Below are 7,687 nucleotides of genomic sequence, written 5' to 3'. Positions count from 1 at the left end.
CAAAAAGCACCACTCTCTCTGCTATGCTTCATTCCAAAGGAAACATGAACCCTCAGTTAGTGCCAGGAAACCCTTAAATCTCAAACCGCTCAGAGATCGGGGTGGCACACGCAACAATATTGTGCGGGCAATGTATGCTTAAATAAGGATGTGCAGAGCCCACGCAGCGACATCCATTCTTGGTAACAAAGGCATTCTAACCAAGGACGAAGAACAAAGCGGAATGAGCTCTTGGAGCAATTATTAAATGCCTAGCCTTGGAAACAGGTTTTTTTAAAGGCAGAAAAAAAATCAGGAGGAGAGCCTATTGTGTCATTGTATATAGCATTTTCATTATTCCCTGGCAGAGCCAATATTTCCAGCACTTTAGAGGAGCTAATGGATCACACCCAGCTGTGCACATTCAAGGAGTGCATTGGGGGAGGGGGAGATTGTGAGGTGTTGCGAGTTCCATTGTTTGTGCTACAATCTGCTCTTTTTTAGGAACAGGGAAGGGGGTGATTGAGTCCTTTAATTGGCAAAGGGGTCCTAGTAATAGGTTGCTATTGTACGAAAGTGTAGCAGTCAAGTGTTCTGAAGGCCCCATAGTAGGTTTCGTTCCCAGCTGTAAGGAAGAGTTTCCACTTTACTATGAGGGAAGGGCAATTCTGTCAATTTCAGCTTCTCGGTTTCCGATTCTTCCATTTTCAGCTTCTCAACGTTTACACATCTGTGGGCAAATTCTTCTTTGGAATGTTCTAATGAAAATCCACCAGCTTTTTAGTGTGAATTTCTCTTGTTAGCCATGTTTCTATGCGTTTCCCCCTAACGGATTGGAAAAACGAGACACGGCATGAAAATGTGTCTATCCATAACTGGGGGCAAAGCTTTCTCCCCACTGTCCCTAAGCTGCCCCCTTGATTTCCCCTCTTGCATCCCAACACCCTCTCCACCTCCTTTGCTGCCAAGGAAGGGCAGCTGCTAAATGGAATGGCTGCTCTGCTTGTGCAAAGATGAATAAAAGGATGGGCAGATGCAGCTTGAGACCAGAACAGAGTATACACTCTAGGACAGTGTTTCCCAACCACTGTTCCGCGGCACACTAGTGTGCCGCGAGATGTTGCCTGGAGGGAGGCGGGCGAGTCGGGCGGCGAGAGGTGGGGCGGTGGCGGCGAGGAGAGGCCGCCCAGCGCGGGGCTCTCGCCGTCTGCCTGCCTGGCTGCCTGCGAGCTCGGCGGGCAGCGCCTCCGTCCGCAGCGCCCGCCTCGCGGCTCTCATTCCCTGCCCCTGCCAAAGCTCACCCAGCCAAGCCACGCTCTCCTTCCTGCCTCACTTTGCTGCCTCCTCCCCCCCCCACCCCCAAAGCTTGGAGGTTCCCCGGCAAGGGGGAGGGGAAAAAATTGAAACTTACACTTTCGTGCGTCCCTCCCGGCGTGACGCTGCGCGCTGACGTCACGGGGCTGTAATGGTGGTGTGCCTCGAGATTTTTTTCATCAAACAAGTGTGCCTTTGCCCAAAAAAGGTTGGGAAACACTGCTCTAGGAGACACAAGAGGAAACTGCAACAAAATGCTGCAGTGCGGAGTGCTCGTCGTTCAGGATTCTAATGAATCCATTCCTTTCTCACTACTACTTACCACAGTTTTCAACCCCCCCGAACAGTCAGCCAGCCCTCCACACTGTACATGCCCAATCCTAATGGGGCATTTCCATCATGGGGGGGGTGTTGGGGGCTTTTTTTTTTTTTTTTTGGTACCTATGCAGCAAACATAAGGATTTTCCCAAGCCTGTGATTTCCTCCCCTTCCTGTGCATGGATACCAGTGCCGGATTTATGTATAAGCTAAACAAGGTATAGCTTAGGGCCCCACTCTCTTGGCCCCCCCCAAAAAAACCCTAAAGAAAACAACAACCTGGATGTACATTTCCAAAATAAAAGATAAAAAAATGAATAAAATAAAACCTACATACAGCAACAGTGGCAAATGGCTTTAGATACCTGTTAGGTCCATAAATTACCATATAGCATATATTCAACACAAAAAACAGTGACAATTAGTTGTTGACATATAAAGGGCCCCATTACCTTCAGTAGCTTAGGGCCTCATCAAACCTAAATCCAGCCCTGATGGATACTGCTAGCCTTGAAACAACATTCACAGCCGGAACACCAGATAATAGAGCAGAGGTGACCTTGAGCCTAAGTGCCAAATTTGGTCCTCTAGACCAGTGTTTTTCAACCTTTTTTGGGCAAAGGCACACTTGTTTCATGAAAAAAATCACGAGGCACACCACCATTAGAAAATGTTAAAAAATGTAATTCTGTGCCTATATTGACTATATATAAAGTAATTCTCTTGAATAGGAATCAAATAAACACAAATAAAGTATTTTATAATTACTTTATTATGAAATAGTAAGTAAACAGAAATATGAAAAATTATAAAATACTTTATTCAGTGTGCAACCTGAGCCTGTTTGGCTGAACACAAAGCTGATAATCTGGCTGGAATCGAAGAAAGACACACACGTAGCTCTTCGTCAACAGCTCTCAGTCTCTCTCTGTATTTAGTTTTTATAGCAATCATGCTTGCAAAGCTCATCTCACACAGATATGTAGTGGAAAATGGGAGCAATGTCAAAATAGCTTTGTTTGCCAGAAGGGGGAACTCCTTGTCACTATCCAACCAAAAACTGTCCAAAGGTAGATCAGCAAATCTTACCTTGAAACCACGATTTTGTCTCAGTTCAGTTAGTTCCTCCTGCTCCTGTAAAGTCATGTCCTTTCCACTAACTGATGCTGAGCTATAAGGGTCCCTAACCCAGTCAAGGCATTCAGTGGAGACTGAAGAGAAATAAAATGACAACTTCTCTGGTCCTCCTGGTGACTCACGACGTCTTCTTCTCTCCGCTGCTGCGCACACTGTGCTCGGGCGGGAAGGAAGTCGGAAGATGATGTCCTACTGTGATAGGTTCAGGCTGGAGTCTGGACCAATCACAGCCCGGACATCAGAAAAGTGGAGGGTGTCCCCCTGAGGAGCGCCAATCGGCGCCCCTGCTGGCCGAGGGTGGGGTCAAAAACCCCACACACACCCCATACCCAGGACACAGTCCGGCGCCTGCCTAGTGGGCGAAAAATTGAATTTTTTTTTAAATAAAAAAATATTTCGAATTTTTCAATTTTTCCCACGGTATACCAGGCAACATCTCGCGGCACACTAGTGTGCCGTGGAACAGCGGTTGAAGAACACTGCTCTAGACCTCTCTACCTGGCCCTCACGACTTGTTCACAATACTTCTCCTTAGACCACACCTCTCGTTGGTCCTCCTTAGGTGTTTTTGCCAGTCTGAAATACCCCTTGCTTGCTTGGATGCAAGATAGAGAAGGGGTTGGATTATGTGCCAAACCAGCCCCCAGCACAAAGGCAACATTTGCGTTTGTTGCCCCTCCCACTTTTGCTTTTGGCCCCACCCACCACTGGTACGTGGCTCCCAGAAGATTGCCCAGCAGGGAATGTGGCCCTCAGTTTGAAAATGCTTTCCTACCTATGGTATAGAGGAAATGTTTTCCAGTCCTCACCCAGGCACTCCTTTCCCATTCAGCCTCTGTCCCTGAGGATCGCTACGATTCCCTTCCCTACCTGAGCAAGTTGAATGGAGGTGACATCACCCTTGTTTCATGGAGACAATAGCTTCCTCCTTCCCTTTCATTTTTTTGTACTGGGCAGATGGTGAAGCATGCATGTAAACAAGTTAGATCACCAAATATTGATTTTTCATGGCCTGTATTATATTTTGCATCTTTCAGCAAGAGTTTACTTTGCAACCAAGCCAAAATTTGCTAACAAGCACATGATGTGATGCGGCCAAGTGGGCAGGGAAGAGAAGACAATTGCTTGATTCACTCGCGATAAATACCTTCTGAGGTACCTATTGTTTAGGGCTCCTGGATCCATTGAAGAGACAGCTGAAATGCTAATAAATGACATCACCCTCTGTGACTGCAAAGAACACACGGGACAAGGTAAAATATCCATTTACCTCAGGATCACACTAAACCTCTGCAAACAGACCACATATTATAAAGCAATTGCAAAGAGTTCATATTAAACATACACAGAGAGATCCAGTTACTAGTCATGCCAACAGCAGCTTTGCCTACTTAATTTCTGCATTTTACTTATTTATTTATAGTTTATTTATTTCATAAAATTCATGCACCACTAGATTGTCACAAAGCCTCAAAGTGATTTACAAAAAAGAGAAAACAATAAAATTCTCACAAAGAAACAAGATCAACGGCAATAACTTAAGAAAAGTTAAAATAACAACGAACTAGAAACAGATTAAGACTCGTGCCAGGTTTCTAAATATCTGGGTAGGTTTACCTAAACCAGTGTTTCCCAACCTTTTTTGGGCAAAGGCACACTTGTTTCATGAAAAAAATCTCGAGGCACACCACCATGCCAGATGGGGAAAGGTCACTTTTTACTTATTCACTTTTTGAATAATAAGAATTATACGTCATGGGGGGGGGGCAGGATTTTAGAGATGTTTAGGTGGGGCATGGCCCAAAAAAAGGTTGGGAACCACTGTTCTAGAGCAAGTAAGTAAGCTACCCCAGAGGGGGAAGGGTGGATTGAAAAAGTGGAATGAGGACAAGAGCCTATTCTTGCCAGGCTGCTGCTACACCCACTGGTCTTCCAATTGATCCAAATTGGGTCGCAGTGCCAAGTGCAACCGTGCAAACTATATGGCCAAAAATTTAAGAAGCTGGTCCCCCAAGTGCAATGTGTTTGGGTTCAATGTGGAAAAAGTTGACAGCGGCGGGTCTGCACTTGGAGGGCCGGAGCTCTCCAAGGTTTCCAAGGCAGGGATCGACGCCGGGAACTGATGTGCCTGGGATCCTTTTCGTGCAAAAACACACCTATACTCTGCCCGCTGAGTCATGACGCGGAAGCCTCTGTGGTTGTTTGATGCTTGTTCAGCATTTGGCGGTCATTCTGGGGGGTTGGGGGGTGTGTGGAAGAGGGGCAGCCCCCCGCCAAGCCCCTCGAGGCCCCGTCTCGGCTGCCCCTCGCCTCCTTCCCACGGCTCCCGGGGCTCCTTCCAGAGAACAGGAAGGCCTGCGACCTGGGGCGTGTGTATCCGCCCCCCAGTCTCGGGCGCCTTCCTCACCCGTTCAGCGGGGGTCCCAGGGGCTCGCAGGCGTCGGTTTCCCCCTCCGGGACGAGGCGCAGGACTCCCGCCAGGTCCGCCCAGCACTCCCAGGAGCAGGCGGCTGACAGGCGGCCGGCGGGCGCAAAGGGGCCTCCAGCGGCGGGAGCTTTTGCGAGGCCAGCTACCACCGCCAGGCTGCTGCCACTCGCCATGGCAAGCAGGAAGCCCCCCGGGCTCTGGGCGCCGAGAGGATGCTACGTGGCGGGACCATACGCGGGCAGCGGAGAAGAAGAAGGGCGGCGGGAGAGGGGCGGTTCTCGAGGGGGGAACTCAGCTTCCCAAGATCGCGGGCTCACCGGACGGTTCTTCCCCGCAGGAACTTCCGCCCTTCCGCAGCTTCAACCGTAGACGTATTAGCATATGATAGGATGAAAGCTGGCCATAGAGAAAAGGCGAAGTTTGGCTGTCCGCAGCCTGGATTCCCGGGTTTCTTTCAACGTTACAGCCCCGTGACGTCAGCGCCACGCAGGCAGCCAGACGGCGAGAGCCCCACGCTGGGCGGCCTCTCCTCGCCGCCGCCGCCCCGCCTCTCGCCGCCCGACTCGCCCGCCTCCCTCCCACGGCACACCAGGCAACGTCTCGCGGCACACTAGTGTGCCGCGGAACACCGGTTGGGAAACACTGACCTAAACAAATGTGCTTAGTAGGTGCAAAAAAGTGTACAGTGGTACCTTGGGTTACATACACTTCAGGTTACATACGCTTCAGGTTACAGACTCTGCTAACCCAGAAATAGTGCTTCAGGTTAAGAACTTTGCTTCAGGATGAGAACAGAAATCATGTTCCGGTGGTGCGGCAGCAGCGGGAGGCCCCATTAGCTAAAGTGGTGTTTCAGGTTAAGTACGGACCTCCGGAACGAATTAAGTACTTAACCTGAGGTACCACTGTACAGTGAAAGTGCCTGATATCAATGGGCAGGGAATTAAAAAATGATGTGTTGCCACGCTAAAATATCAAGTTCTTACAAATGCAGAATGATCTCAAGTGTAGTTCTGCTTTTGTCATATTTTTTAGGATTGTTTGCGTGTGCGCGCACACCCACCCACCCACCCACCAGGCCTGAGGCTTGATTTGGCAATTCACATCAGCCTTGACTGAGACAATCTGGACTTGGCCAAACCAGATCCAGATTGTAAGAAAAGAATGGATTACATTGACTTGGGTTGGGAAACCAAAACAGTTATATTCCATTCTTAAAGCTCTTTGTGTACTCTCTCTTTCCTTTTTAAAGATGAGAGGTATATTAAAAAGAAAAAGAAAATCATTACTAGCCGCTATTACTTTTGAAACTTCAGAGACATAAGAAAGCACTCGTAAAGATTCTTTTGAGGTGGGAACTGCTTCCTTACACACAACTGATGAAAAATAGATTAAAAATTAAACATTTATGACCCGAGAGGAACTGTTCAGAAGACTTTGCTCCGAAGAACATATGTAACAATAAAAGCCAGGCTCTCAGAATGGGAGTTTTGCCTGTTGTACTTTCTTAATTACCGTGCATGCGAGCTTTTTAAGCCTCTGATAGGGTAATAGCACAGTTGTCAAGTGTATTATTCCCTCGGGGCATTTTCTGTACAAATTCTACAGGGGATGTTCCCATCCTGACGGGCTCAAATGTGGTTTGCATTACCAGTAATGGGAGTTCTGTGCTTCATCCAAAAGGCGAGTACACCCTGGTAATTATAACTAATAATCAACAGGAAAAACCACCTACGTCGCCATAATGATAGTATCGCGAAGACTGGTAATCCGAGAGAAGTGTTTGCTCCATTTCTATTGAGGCAAAATTCAGGTGCAATAGCGGAATTCCTGGATCAAAGCACTGGCACTGCTCAAGCATATATTTTAAATGCAAAGAACCAGAGAATACCTGGGAGAACAAGTAAACAATGAGGTCAAGGGCTCGGTTCCTGAGAAACTGAAGCCTTCCCCCCCCCATTCCCAACATCCATTGCAGCAGCCTGCTGATGGAAGAGCCACGTTCTCCTGTTGCCATGGTGATGACAGGTGAGGTCAGTGAAGGCAATGGAAGAGAACAACGGCAGGCTCACCATGTTGACAGGGATGTATCTCCCAGCTTTGCCCCGATTAGAAAACACAAGGGAAGTCGGAAGAGGCAAGCGTTGCCTGATGGTAATTAAAGGCAGGAAAGTGAAGGCTGCAGGTGGCTTCCCAGGGGCCTGGAGCTGGTTGTGGAAAGATCTGTCAGTTCGGTTCTCCTTCTGCATACACACCATCCATTCAAAGCTTCCTCCAAATTTATTTATTTATTCAATGAATTTATAAAAAGGTAAAAAAAGTAAAGGACCCCTGGACGGTCAAAGGCGACTATGGGGTTGTGATGCTCATCTTGCTTTCAGGCCGAGGGAGCCGGTGTTTGTCCATGGACAGCTTTCCAGATCATGTGGCCAGCAGGACTAAACCGCTTCTGGCTCAACAGAACATTGTGACAAGTGCCAGAGCACACGGAAACGCCGTTAACCTTCCCGT

The 7,687-nt window shown here is 48.1% G+C and overlaps 1 long non-coding RNA gene across 1 annotated transcript; it reads right to left on the bottom strand.

Annotated features, from left to right (window-relative positions):
• Positions 1-492: 492 nt before the first annotated feature.
• Positions 493-7,167, bottom strand: LOC308569742. Its single transcript, XR_014000783.1, has 2 exons — positions 6,912-7,167; positions 493-804 (listed from the first exon to the last, which is right to left on the bottom strand). It is a non-coding gene; the product is annotated as an uncharacterized lncRNA (long non-coding RNA).
• Between the last annotated feature and the right edge of the window lie 520 nt (positions 7,168-7,687).

This window comes from Podarcis bocagei (genome assembly GCF_964188305.1).
Source record: "Podarcis bocagei genome assembly, chromosome: 12".
In the NCBI taxonomy this organism is placed as follows: Eukaryota; Metazoa; Chordata; class Lepidosauria; order Squamata; family Lacertidae; genus Podarcis; species Podarcis bocagei.
Note: the sequence above shows the minus strand (reverse complement) of the source record. Positions and strands in the feature narration are given on the sequence as shown.